This window comes from Oenanthe melanoleuca, chromosome 6, assembly GCF_029582105.1.
Source record: "Oenanthe melanoleuca isolate GR-GAL-2019-014 chromosome 6, OMel1.0, whole genome shotgun sequence".
NCBI lineage: Eukaryota > Metazoa > Chordata > Aves > Passeriformes > Muscicapidae > Oenanthe > Oenanthe melanoleuca.
The window spans coordinates 10,407,339-10,422,646 of record NC_079340.1 but is presented as its reverse complement, the minus strand read 5'-3'; positions in this window follow the sequence as shown (position 1 = coordinate 10,422,646).

The window sequence follows — 15,308 nt, the reverse complement described above, 5'->3', positions numbered from 1 at the left end:
ATCTTCTTCTAATATCATGGTGATGTCTTCCACGTGTGTCTCAAACTGCGAGTCATGACGAGGCGGTGCTGTACAACTTCAAATGCAGAGGGCAGCAAAAACCCTGCACAGGAACAAGGTTTTGCACTTTGTTCCTGCTGGAAGTCCATTTCCTTCTGCAACCATGATAAAACCTGTTCTGATTCTGAGTAGTGCCTACTTGTATCATGTTTTTAAAGACTAATTTTATTCCTTGGTTGCAGGAAATTGCGTGCATATTGACAAAATATATAATGGCACAGCAAACAGCTAGGGACAGAATTTAGGATGGTTCAGTCCTCCCAGCATCCTGGCCCACGCACCAGATGCAAAATTAATCCTGTGGGGGGGATCCTTACAAAAGCTGGCCCCAGCCTTGCAGGGAATTGCCCACAAGGCATCCTATTGCTAATACTAATACTGCCAGTGTCATCCTGCAGAAGTAACAATGTGTGAAATACTTTTAAGAATAGGAATATTGTGGTTACTGCAGTTTCAATTTGTAGCATCCCCGAACCTGTCAAAGCAGTTTCCAATGGCTGATGCCTGCATTTCACCCCTGGTGCTTCCCAAGCTATGAGATCTTTGGATTGTCATTGATGTAAAACTGAACATAATGAAGGTCTAATCTGCTAAAGTTGATTTGTATTACAGCAAGGTTTGGGTTTAAAGGAGATAAAAGTTCCTGATTCATTCTTGTATAGCTGCTGTCTGAATTACATTCTTCCATTTAAATGCATGCTAATTCAGAGCTGTGTACTTTTTTTTTTTTTTTTTTTAACTTCAAAAGAGCACCACCAATGACAGATGAATAAGAAGAATCAGGAATAACAACTAAGAATAAATATCTCTGCAAACCCTCAGTGTCATTTGTAGGAGATATTTTACATTGACTCAAGAGGAAAAAGAAAGAAGACAGACTGTGGCTTAAAAATGCTTACAATGTTAGTATTCTTAGCAGGTAAATAATTGCACCCTTCATACTTCCTCATTTATGTGTTAATAGTTGACAAGCAAAAAATAGATGTGACAGCACAATTAAATGTGTCTGTGTAACAAACCAAGGGGTTATTTTCACTCTTTTTTTATGTTGATCAGATCCAATCAGGGATAAACTCTCACACAACACAACACAACACAACACAACACAACACAACACAACACAACACAACACAACACAACACAACACAACACAACACAACACAACACAACACACACAACACAACACACAACACAACACAACACACACAACACAACACAACACAACACACACAACACAACACACACAAACGCACACAACACACAACACAACACACACAAACACACACAACACACAACACAACACAACACAACACAACACAACACAACACAACACACAACACAACACAACACACACAACACAACACAACACAACACAACACACACAACAAACACAACACAACACAACAAACACAACACACACAACACACACAACACAACACAACACAACACAACACAACACAACACAACACAACACAACACACAACACAACACAACACACAACACAACACACAACACAACACAACACAACACAACACAACACAACACAACACAACACAACACAACAAACACAACACAACAAACACAACACAACACAACACACACAACACAACACAACACAACACAACACACACAACACAACACAACACAACAAACACAACACAAACACAACACAACACAACACAACACAACAAACACAACACACACAACACAACACAACACAACAAACACAACAAACACAACACAACACAACACAACACACACAACACACCACACACAACACAACACAACACAACACAACACAACACAACACAACACAACACAACACAACACACACAACACAACACAACACAGATGTGTTCAAGTTGTTCCTGTGCATAATGCATTCTTTGCCTCAGTCTTTAACAGCACGAGCATTTGTTGTTTGGACACCCACCCTCCTAAGCTGGAAGACAGGGGTGGAGAGCAGAATGAAGCCCTGTGATCCAGGGGAAGTGGTCAGCATCCTTCTGAGCCACATACATGTCTGTGGGGGCAGGTGAAATCTATCCAAGGGTACTGAGGGAGGTGGTGGAAGTGCTCATTGAGATATTTTCTGCCATTTACCAACAGTCCTGGCTAACCAGGGGAGCCCCAGGAAGGAGAATCAGACCTGAACTCAGCTGACCTCAGTGCCAAGGAATATTGTGGAGTAGATTCTCTTGAGTATCATCATGTGGCATGTGCAGGACACCCAAGGGACACACTCAGCTAACTTGGTTTTAAGAAAGGCAGGTCCTGCCTGACCAACCTGATCTACAACAAGGTGACATGTTTAGTGGATGAGAGAACAGCTGTGGATGTTGTCTGCCTGGGCTTCAGTAAGGCTTTTGACAGTTTCCCACAGCATTTTCCTGGACAAACTAGCTACTTGTGGCTTGGATGTGTTCTAATACACAATCTAAACTTTCTGTTGTGCATCTTGGGGTTATTTCCTCTCATTCTATCACTTGATACTTTGGAGAAGTATCCCACCTTACCACAAATCCTTTTCAAGAAGTTGCAGAGAACAGTAAGGTGCCCCCTGAATCACCTTATCTCTAGAGTAAACACAGCCAGCTCCTTCAGCTGCTCCTCACAGCTCATATGCTCTGGACCTTTAACCAACTTCATCTCTCTTCTCTACACCTGCTCCAGCACCTCACTGTTGTTCTTGCACTGAGGGACCCAGATCTGAACACTGTTCTCAAGGTGTGGCCTCATCAGTGCCAAGAACAGGGGGACAATCACTGTCCTGGGCCTGCTGGCCACACTATTCCTGATGCAGGCCAGGTGCCATTGGCCTTTGTTGTGGCAAGGTGAGGGTTGGTCTCCTACCAGGTATCAAGGGACAGGAGGAGAGGAAATAGCCTCAAGTTGCAAGAGGTAAAGTTTAGATTGGATAATAGAAGAAGTTTCTTCACTGAAAGAGTGACCAAGTACTAGAGAAGGCTGCCCAGGGAAGTGATTGTGTCACCAGCCCTTGAGGTATGTAAAAGAGATGTAGATGTGGCACTTAAGGACACAGTTTAGTGGAGGATGTGGCAGTGCTGAGTTAATGGCTGGATGCAAGGATCTTCAAGGTCTTTTTCAATGTAAATAATTCCATGGTTCTGTATATTGGGATGTCCTAGTCATTACTTTTAATACCTTTTTCAAAAAAAAAAATCAGCTGTTTTCCTATACCCAATGCAGCAAGAACACATTGTATACTATATGTTCAGTTCTCCCAACTTTATACAGGCAAGTAAGAAGTGACAAGTGACATGGTCCATGCAATTCTGACTGAGGTCTGTCCTTAGCTGCTTAAATCTGGGTGTGGCTATGATACATTAAAAATGTATTAGGAACAGCTGGAATAACTGGCTGCTTTTAGTAAGGATCTTGATATTTTCTTCAGAAACCATCCAGAAATCAGTTTCTGTCTAGGATTTACACTTCATGAAAAAGAGTGTGCTTCTTTACTCATCATTTCTGAGACTCTAGCAGCTTCCCAGGCAGGTATTCTATCTAACTGGAGATTCAAAAGGCATTTTAGAGCAGATGTTTCTGCAGCATCTGATATGACTCATCATGGGTGAGATGCTACTAGAATACCAGAGTTTATCCTCTCTTAAGACCAATAAGAAATAATCAAACTGCAGAGAGATGGTGCCCAGAGGTATGAAACATGACATGTTTCAGGGATGTGTCTCCAAGCCTTTGTTGCTCAAAGGACATATGATGCCTCTAGACAAAATTGTTTCCCAGCACAGCATAGAACAACATCAGCACTCTCATAATGCACAGCTGTGTATCTTGTACCCTGTGGAGCTTAGTCTCTGCTCTGGAGAATTGCTTACATGACATTGCCATCTGGATGCATGCAAATTATTTTGTTCTTAGTTTTATAAAAACATTAGCCTTGCTGCTGAGGGGAGGTCATTCAGGGTATCTTTATCTACATGTGCATAAACACATCTTCCCTGCCCAGACAAGCTTACTGTGTGTAGTTGCAAGGACATAAGAATTTTTGTGATGCTATAGGCATGTAAAGAATGTAGTGGTTTGCTTACTTTATTCTACTACAGCAAGCCTCTCCTAGTTGTCTTTCACTTGATGCAAACTACATCTGATCTGTGGCAAGCCCAGCTTGCTGGATGTTGGATGAAAATATTTCAAACTATATGTTTTGATCATCCTGTGCTCTTACTTTTCTCCTGCTGACCTTGCAATTGCAAGGCATCCTCCTTGTAAGCATAGTGCTTGATTAATCACAATTCCCCTTCAGTCAGGCTTCCAGCAGAGTAGCTGCCCTGCTTATGCTTCTTCAAGGCTTAGGGCTGTGCTTGGTCTCTGGTTTTGAGGAGTCCTGGGCAGATAACACCTTTTTTGTCACCTTTGTTTTGGCTGCATGTAAATTACCAAACGGACTGTAAAACGTATAAATAAGGTGTAATTCAAAACAAATGGTATTGTCCATTTGTTTTGTCGGTTTATTTTTTGGGGAAGGGTGATGTGCTAGTACATGTTTGTATGTATGATGCTTCAGGAATTTGGCAGGTTGCTTGTGCTGAGATGTTTGCCAGCCTCAGAAAAGAAATTGTGTTTTCTTAGAGTTGTTCTTAGAATAAGTGCTTTTAGAAAAAGGGAGGATGAAGAATAATATTTCTCAGGTTGCTGTCATGCTTCAGTCATTTTAACCTCTCTACTTCATGCACTGTGCATGAAATCTATTTCCCTGCTGGTTCCCCTGGTTCATAGTACCTAACTAGTGAGGTCTGCTTAAACATTAAGTGATTTCACCCTGGACTCAAATTAAAGTTTAAATTCTTGAAACTCTGGCACCAACATGTGACAGGTTATGAAGTTGAGATCAGCTATGCTTCTTTATTTAAAAAACATTAAGTAAGTGGGGTGATGGATTTGGGGTGCCCATGTCATCTTTTAGAGGCTGGAACACTGAAACTTTCTCGCTATTTTAATTTTTAGAATACATAACATAAGAAATATGTGCAAAAAATAGTTGATGTTGGTTTTTATTCTCTCACAATTTTCTGGATTATTTCAACAGACCAAGAAATGATGGTGTTAATATATGGTATTAATTTTTCTCCTTGTTCTACAGGAAATGAATAAGCCATCAAAATGGTTTTCTTCACACATGTGAGTTCTCTTTAGTAGCACAGCATTTCTGCTCAATACAGCCCAGTTCTCTTTTTTTTTTTTTGCAGAAAACTACTAAATTCTGTTTTGGCCAGAAACTATGGAAAAGGAAATCGTATAAGCAGAGCTTTAAGTTTTGTCAGTCTCATGAAAAAGCATAATAACATGTTGACTTTTGTAAAACATGACTGCCAAGAGTGTTTTATGATGCTGAGGAGATATTATTGGAGATTAATAAGAGCTTTCAACTTCTGCCCTTTTTATCAGTAATCACGTAAATTACTGTCCCTGATCAGAAAAATTATTTAATCAGTTTATCAGGTGTGGGTGGTGAGTATTAAAACTCCATATGAGTCTTTCTATTTTCTCTAAAGTGGTGTGTTGTACAAGAAACACAGATGTCAGGGTGGATAAACAAAAAATGAACTTTCAAGGAAAAGCTATGGAAAGAGGTTTAAGGGAGTCCTTGGCTGTTTACAGTGGATATTGAAGGAAGGACTTTCATCTCTCTTCACCACAGATAAGAGTGATACTGAAATTCTATGTGATGTTGCAGTACTTGCTTTTCAAAAGAAATTTGAAAATCTGACAGTGCGAAACAAAAAAAAATCTGTGTGGATAAATTGGAGTCTATTATTTATAGAGAGACAAAAGAGGTCAGCCTGGTTAGTTGACCACCAGGCAAGAAGTTTCCATCAGTTAGCTTTTTTTTTTGTATAATTGAGAAAATTATGTATTTCCATCTGACCCTAAGGATCAGTGACTCTATATAGCCTACACTCATTTCAGCCTACACTGTAATTCAGTAAACTTAAAATATCATGGGTTGAGATTTGAAGGGAGTGATTGCTGCCTTCCTGGTTTGTTTGTGCATGAAAACTGAAGCAAGGTTTCTGTGTCTCAGCCAGAGGACAATGACTGACACTGTTTATTAGTCTGAAGACATACAGAGTCATCAGACTGCCATGCCAGCAGATATGAAAATATGAAGAACAAGAATGCACTTATTTAGCATTTTAACACAATAAAATATTTCTTTTTACATGACTATCTTCTCCAGTGACTACCAACATGCATAATAAATCACCTAAATTATATCTAGAGAGTCTCAGTGTTCTATAACTGTTGTAATAAAGGTGGTTTGTATGCTCTGATTGCTTTCCTCTATGCTGCTTTCACTCACTTGGAAGACACTGAACCTCTTCTACAAACAAATTTCCAAACTGGGCTGTGTTTCACAGGCTGCACAGTAGATAATGCCTTTAAAAGAGTGAGGTCAGAAGAGGGAAACTGAGTGAAAAAGTCAATAGCGAGAAGCATCTAAATATTTTGTCTCACCAAGAGTAAAAGAGTTACAATCTGAACTACAGCTGGGGCTTCTTATGATGATTTCTTTCCTTTCTTTCTTTGAATTCTAGACCAGCATGCAAGGTGAAAGCTTAACTACAGTGCTTTACTTCAGAGATGCTCATAGGCAGTGGAGCGTGCCAGACTTTATTGGAATTTGAAAGTGCAGTCAATGGCATTTTCTGCTGTTCTGATCCTCATCCTATTCAAACAGTAAATTTACTATCTAATCACAAGTTGCATTGTCAGTCTAAACAGAGTAATGCAAGGCTTTGAGGCATAAGGTAATCCAACAAGAATGACAGCCAGTGGAATTACTCTTGTGTTTGCTTTTTCATTATGAAGGAAGCCTTTGAACTTTCAAAATTAATGGCCTTATATTCTTTGGGGCTTCCCAGGTGTGTGAGTCCAAGTCATACATGGTAATCAGACAGCTGGTCAATTACTACTTTCTGAGGCTAAATAGTGCAATTGGACACTGATGGAAAGCAAAATGAAATATTATGAGCACCCTGTAATTGCTTCATCAGAGGCAATAGGGCTTTCACTTTGGGCACTTGCACTCAAAGACTCTGTAATTCACCCAGGAAAACAGTTCATGGTCCATGACCCAGCCTGTGTTCCCTACTCACTGATGCCCATTGTAACATTTTGTATCCTCTTGCCTCAAATTAAGTCCAGCATAGAAAGTTAATAGCCCTGGAGAATCAGGCCAATGGTGCTGCTGGGAAGTCATTATTGACCTTTTAATTTTGTGCATTATGCACCCTCAGGGACACCCTCAGGTTAATGGCATTTTAGAATAACATCAATATTTTGACAAGACAGCCTTGCAAGGACTGTAATACAGATTTAAGTCAGGTTTTACAAACAATTCATGTACAGCCAGATGCAGAAGGAGTATGCTTAGTCTTGGAGGCCAAATACCATTCTGCATATTATTCCCTTTGCATGGTTGGTCTCAAATTTAATGTTACTGAAGTAACTTATAAAGTGTATTTCTGATGATTCATACAAATATTTAGGAGGAATGGTGAACACAATAGGTAAGACCTAATTTTGCTGAAAAATGTAACTTTGAACTTATCCATTCCTCCCTCACACCAATATATGTGATCTGATATTGGTTCTGCAGGGTAAGATGTGCTTATCTAGATCTTGAATAGGGTTACCTAGTATATTAAACACCTGAAATTATAGTAATCTAGTTCATTCAGTTAGCTTGAATTAGGAATTTGACATTGTTTTCCTATTTCTTACACAGCCTTGCCTGGTAACTTCACTTAAATCACTTAATCTTGTACAGTATTTTTGTCTTAGGGATATAATAATTTCAGCAGGAAGAAATGAATTAGAAATTGGTATTTTCACATGTCTTGTGCATTTGTCATGATGGGGGTTTTTTTAATACCCCAGAAATTCACATTTTAGAGGATTGGTGGTCTCCTTGAGGGCACAGGCTTCCCTAGCAGAATGCCATGCAGCAGTGGCTGTCTGAACCACTGCAAAAACTACCAAGTCAGAGTACCCAACACTGCCAGAACAAGACACAGAATTAGACTTTCAGGACCAGGCTTCTGTGTGGTTCCATTTCAAGCCAAACACATTTAGGGAGATTTTATTTTTACTGTTTATGCTACACCTGCCCTGAGATATCTGGAGAATTTGTGTTCTAGAGCAGTTCATCTGGCAGTTCTCAGCCAGAAATAGACTCCTGGAGACCAAACACCAAACACAAGCTTGGCTCTTGAGAGATTTTTCTGCCCATTTTTTTCTCTCCATTTCTTAGTCCTTCATCCATGGGGCAGCTACCTTCAATATCATCTTCAAGTTTCTTTCCAACAATTTTTTTTTTAGTTCAATCTGAGCTCTTTGAAACAATACAGAAAAAAACTATGAATTATTGGAGAATATAATTATATATATATTCAGGATGTTAATGCAATGCAGACCTAGTGTTATTTGGGCCCTTACTGGCCTCAATTTTAGAAAATTGCATAGCAAACTAAGGCAATTTTTTTAAGAGTCCATTAACTTTTAATGCAATGACAGGTTTCTTTCTCTTATGTGAAATAAATTAAGGCTTTAACAAAGGCTGACACATCCTACAAGACTAATGTTTGCATGACAAGGATCAGGAACAATGACAAAAATAAACATCACTGGAAAACTGATTCATGAGGCTTGTTTTTTAATTTACCCAAATTGTATTAGTCTGGACCTTTTACTCAAAAGCTATTACCTCAGTGTGTTACCCTAAAGGAAACAGGAGAGAAGGACAAATATTTTAGTACCAGGCTATAGCCTTTTATATTGATGTGCCACAAGGTTTTGATTTATTTGATAGAAAAATAAGCTCATTATCTAGAAAGAGGGGTCTAGTGTTTAAATCCAAAGATATGTTTTTATATTCTTCATAATTGGTTAGGTGGCACTTCAAAGAATTAACCCATAAAATAGAGAAATGACATGAAATGTTTCTGTTATTTAGAAGAATAACATATAACAGTATAAATCACTTCATACTTTCATTTTTTTCCTCTGAATTCCCCTTAATTTTAAAAACTAAATGCAATGTAAAATAATTTTGCTTTGTGCCATTAATGCTTAAATCCCCAAAATTTCTAGAAGAATAGGACTAATATTTGTCTAGGTTACTATTATGATGCTTTGAACAACTTTTTATTCAAGTCTCTTGGAGAGTTTGTGCTGAAAAAACCAACTTTGTTGTCCATCCCTTGGGAGCAAAGTTCATCTAGATATTTTTTTTCAAGTGAATTTTATTGCTAACTAAAGTTACAAAATGTAAGTTATTATGACTTTTAACATGCTGCTTTTTTCACTGAAAAGGTGAAAAAAAAATGAATTTTACATGTTTACAAGATGATATAAAGTTCATTGTGTGCAATATCATTGCATTGTAAGAACTGTGTTTGGGAAAACAGACATCTTCCCAGTGTCTGCTGTTCTCCATGACCTTTGTCTCTGGTAATCAACCACAGCTTCTCCTTAGACTAAAGAGAAGGATATAAGCCATGGATTTGTCTCAAATTTGTGATTTCTTTACTTATTCATGTGACAAAAGAGTAGCTTTGTATAAGCATAAACTGAGGTGCAGAGTTTTGAATGATTACACAAACATGTTCTAGTGCTAGTAATATTCCAGTACAGGTGTGAAAGGCAGAATTTGTTTTCATAACAGATAATGCTGAACAAGAAATACACAAATAATGAGCTCCTTCATTAGAATACTGTGACAGGATCCAGACATTAAGTCATAAACTTTTTTTTTTTTTTTTTGTGGTGGTGGTGTGGTGGTTTTTATTCATCTAATAATAACATAAATTACATTAATAAAAAACTGCTGTGAGTATGTGTGGGAAGTCTCCTCAAAAGTTCCTGGTTGCTTTGCTGTCATTGACTCAGTTTTATGGGGTGTCTGATATAGGAGAAGCAAAGAAACCATGCAGTTTTTCATAGCCTAGAACATGTGATGTTAAAGGCTGCCTTCTACCTGTTAGGCACTGTTTAGTTTTCCTGTCACTGTGTCAGATTCCTAGAGATTGATTCTCTTCCCATACTCCAGTGGCTTGAGGGTCAAAATAACTCCTTTAACTGGTCACAGAATATTAAAGTTTCTCACTGCAATATCCTGCCCTACCCCATTTGAGCAACCAAACTTCTAATGCATGACAAACTGACCACCTGCCAGCTTCTCTTTGCTTTGTAGTGCAGTACATAATGTGTCATATTGTCAGGTTTTAATGCCTTTCTCCAAGCAGTTTTGCCCTTTTTGCTGTAGCAAGAAGGGACATGCTTTCAGGGCTCATCCTTCTCTAAGTGTATTCTGTAGGAATGGAAGTTCAGCAATGCCAGCCTCTGAATAGGGTGATGACTCATGTTAATTATTTATAGATTAATTGTGTGGCAAAGGAGATGATATCACTGGTGAAAAGCTGTATTTCACAATCTCCCATCCTACTCAGAGTAAGTGGCAGTGACATCTGCAAAGTAGAACCATTGGACTGAATGGTATAAAAGCTCTCTTCATAATTAGTACTTTTTACTTTTAGTCAAGGATACAAAAAGCTAAAGGAGTGATAGCTAGACTGAAAAAAGGGAAAAGCTGAAGGAATGTAGGAATATGAGGACTGTAAAATTTCAAGATTTAGTTATGTGTTTTCACCTGTCCAGGTGCTGTCTGCTTCTCCTTCTCTTTACTGGTATAAATCAGATACTTAAGTAATAGAAAGACCAGACCAACTGTTTTCTATGGAATCACTGTAGTAATTTCAACACTGTCAACCTCATCAGGTATTCAAGTAAATACAATGCAGAGTTCCACTGCAATTAGTGATAACCTGTCAAAAGTCATAAATGTCTGCCTTTATATCATTATAAAAGGATTTTCTTATCTTCAGGTGTCACCAAGAATCTTGCAGGACAGTAGCTCTAGAAGACCATTAACACCAGTATTTAACTTGCATGGGATAATTTGAAGGCAATATTCATTTATACTGCATAGCTGTGGAATCATTTGATTGTTTGCTGCCAACACATGAACAATTACTGCTACCCTGTAGTATCAGTGCAAGCAAACATTTCACAAGAAAAGAAAAACAACCCTGAAAAAAACTCACACAGCTTTGTATTTCTTGGTTTCAAGAACAAAAAGTACTATATTAACTTCCTTGAAGCCAGACTGCATAGTCTATGTTATATGTCTTTGTTAAGGGATTGAGGAGCAATAACTCACCTCCTTATTTCTGTGTGACAGCTAGCAATATTTATGGTATATCTGCAGAGCTGCTGCTGTTCTCCTAGATAAATCATAGTAGGCCCAAACATTCAAAATATCTTTTAACAAAAAAATAAATCCACATTTCTATTTATTTTATTCATATTTTTAAATCCTTTTGTATTCTAGAGAGTTCTCTGTCACCCTGAAGCATAGATTTATTTTTTTTAATTATCACATTATCACATACTTCAAAGATCTAGTACTTTCAAGGCAAACAAAGCATTGCAGGGTCTGGGTAAGGGTCTGACACAAAGTCACACAAGAATGGAGGAGGGACTGGACAAAACTCCTCTCTGACATCAAGCAAAAGTCATGTTGCATTAGGTCTGTGCAGCATCACCCTTCAAGGGCAGGGAGGCAAGCCCTGACTGTCACTGCTCATTTCTCAGTTTCCTCTCAAAATGCTGAGTCCACACAGAAGATGTGCAGAAAATGAAGCAGCAGCTCAGTCTGTTCCATCATAACTTCAGAGAGCCATGAAAATAACCTTACTGGAAAAGTAACCATTCTGTTGAGGAAGGAGAGAAAGAGGTGGCACACTTACATGTGTGAGAAAGTGAGGAAAAAATGTGGGTTTTGAAAGAATCTTTCAAATTTCTCATTGAAGTTTGAAAAATTCCCAGTGCTGTGTGGCATTTCTGTGCATGTTTGTCAGACAAGAAATGTCAGAAACTTACAGAACTGGCACAGATTTGATTATTTGCCTTTTTAATGCATGGGTGTTTATGTGATCACTTCTTTTGTTGGGAAGGAACTGCAGAAACTGAATGTTTTCTTTAACCTATCAGTACTAGTTTCGTGAAAGGTGTTCTCAGCAACTATTTTTTTCTCCTCAGGACTGACAATAAAGCAGATTTCTAGGGCCCAGATCCTGCTGGTTTCTTTGGAGATATGCTAATTTCTCTAGGCCAGGGTGGGTAACCCTAGATTCAGATTTGTCAAATTATTCAGGACTTAATTGTCTTTATATTATAGATCTTTAAAAAAATATTATTGATCTGTTTTTTTTTTTTTTTTTCAGTTTTCAGCATTTTTTTCCCCAGAGTATTTAGATTTTAAGTTCACTTTCTATCCTACCTCAGCCCCCTGAGAATAACTGTTTCTGAATTAATTCAGCTGGAAAAACCCCCAAACCAAATCAGCACTTGCTGTGGAGGGGGTGTACATTTATGAACTTAGATAATTGTATGTATACAACTTCAATGTTTGCCCATAATCAATTAAATCCTTTTCTAAGAATTTCCCAGAAATATGGAGTCACACTAAAGGACTTCCTTTAGTGAAGATGAAGCTATTGACAATATTCTAAATGAGATTCTCTAATCTCCCAAAGTATTCTAAATTAAATTTTCTAAACTCCCAGCTGGCACATTTTTTTCCCCATGTTAAAAGACAAATAACATTAGGATGAAAGGCAATATAGAATAACTGACCATGAGATAAAAATGAATCTTTTTTAACATGAGATGAATAAATACCCCAAGTCTGATGTGAGCTTTGGCATTGCTGACACACCTGCTGTTGAGCCCATGCCAAATCAAGCACTGTGTGTGGCTGTAACTTAAACCTACAGACTTAACTCACTGTGGAACAGGTGCCTAACATATTTAGGCACTTTGTGTACTAGCAATATCAGCATATAGAGGAGCAGGACATAAGAATCATATCCTGGGACAAAGAACTAAAGAAGGTAACAGGCATAGCTTTCCTCTGATTTAAAGTACTGAGCACTTTGGAAATGAGTGGTCTGTGAAATGTTGGAAGGGTGGATTTGACAGGCATAAAGATGGAGAGACAAAGGAATTCATCCCACACCTCAGTCTTTCATTCATAAATTATAATTAAAATTTTCATTATTACTAAAACTGATTTTATTTTAAGATAAATCAGTCCAAGATAAAATCTTGGACTAACATGATTTAAGATGCTTTTGCTTGGGAAGGTGAAATAAATGTTTTTGTCACATGCTGGGAGACTAGTGGGTCATCTTGCATTCTTCTGTGCCACAGTTTACTTGGAAATACCTTTCTTATCTTGAAACCATTATTGTCACCATTAGAAAAATCAGATAATACCTTGTGGTGTGTTATCTCATCCCTCACTAGTGGAAAAATGCAGAGCAACACATAAGTATTAGTATTCATTTTTGTATTAATTTTTGAAGTTTAAACATGAAGGCCTGGGAGGAGAATTGAGTCTTTCTGAACTTACTTATGGCTGATCAAGAGGCCAAGATTTAATTTGTAATGATGATGTATTTACACTGCTTTAGATAAAATCTTACTGCACTCAGGGAAATGTTTGATTGTTTGCTGGCTGAGTCTGTCTCATGAGGGTTGGTTGAGAGAGGTATTAGTGGATTAGCTAAGACTTTATTGGCCTTCAATTCAATACTAGCATTACTGCAATGAGTTTAGTAGATTTATGAAGTCCTGATTCAACTTTGCCATGTGTTTGGGCCATAGAAGATATCAAAAAACTTGAAATTTTGTTGCATTGTATAATTTCATAGCTTGTTCTTTTATTCCTGTATAAAATTCTAACATAACAATTGTGAAGAATTCGTAGAGTGTTCATTCAGTAAAATTATATATTTATTTTAAAAGAAAAAGTCCTGTTTCTGACTTAATTGATACAGAAATTGGATTTCAGAGAATGAAAAACAGCTGTACTAAGAGCAGCTAATAACACACTCTTTATATATCCATGGAAAAAGCTACTTCTCTTTTTTTTAGCCCATTTCTGCATTAGATTTCATATTTTACTCCCACCACTTGTTCATGTCAGGAGCTTTTCATCCTTTCTTATGGCTCAGTTTTGAGGTTTTGGAAACATCAGAGAATCCAGAGCTTTAGAAGATCCAAAATGCTGTCTGAAATGGGCTTCAGAAATTCTGCATTGTGTTTGCATGTCTTCATACTTCACTCTTTTTTGTGTCACTCAACTTCTATGTATATTTAAGCATATTTCCCACTTGGAGTGTCCTAGCCTGTGCTGTAATCAATTTCCCTCTTTGACAGTTGCCACACACTTTCATTTCATGTGATATGAATTTCTTTCCCTCAGCTCCACAAAAAATGTGTTGAACTTCTTTTGTGTGGTGACATCACTGAATTTAACTCAAGGCTCAAGGGGGCAAAAGGTTTCCTGATTATTTACTCTGCCTCTTGCTGAAACATTGACTAGAAAATGTGTGCATATCAATCTGCTAAATGCTGGGAAATTGCGTTTTTATGTGCTGTTAGCATGTAACCTTTTCACTGCTTCCCTGTGTATTACATTCCTGGTGTCTTTTTCAGGTGTCATTCTGAAAATGTCATGGATCAAACCTTTCAGTAAAGATGTAATACAGAACAAACATCACATTTTATGACCTTGAGACCTGATTTTGTTGAACTGTATTATCTGTGTTTACAGAATATTGCTTCCTTATCTGCATACAGCAGAATTTTTGGTTTCGTGGGTTTTTTTTAATTTTGCTTCCCTGTGTTTGAAGTTAGCATAAAAATGCTTCTACCCAGTAGAAAGAGCACTTCTTGTATAAAAAACAATGCTCTTCTTAAATAAGGAATCAGTGGCAATTATGAGCCCACCTTGTGCTTTCAGGGAAATACCTTCCTCTACTCCCTCCAGTTATATTTGCACTAAGAAAGCTTCAGAGGAAGGAAAGAAGTTTGTAATTGGTTCATGTATTCACATTTAACCAATTTGCTCTGAAAATGCTTCCTCTCAGAATCCTGTTTTCAAATCAGCCAAATTGAATTTCCAACAAGCTCTTTTACCAACTGCATCAATAACAGATTAAGGAGAGCAGATTTTAGCAAACAGGATTATTCCTGTCAGTGGTATGAACAGCACCACTGTTGCTTGTTTTGGTTTGATAAAATTCTGGAGCCTTGACTGTAGATTCTAAGAGGAAAGCTTGGATAAAGAGGGAAAT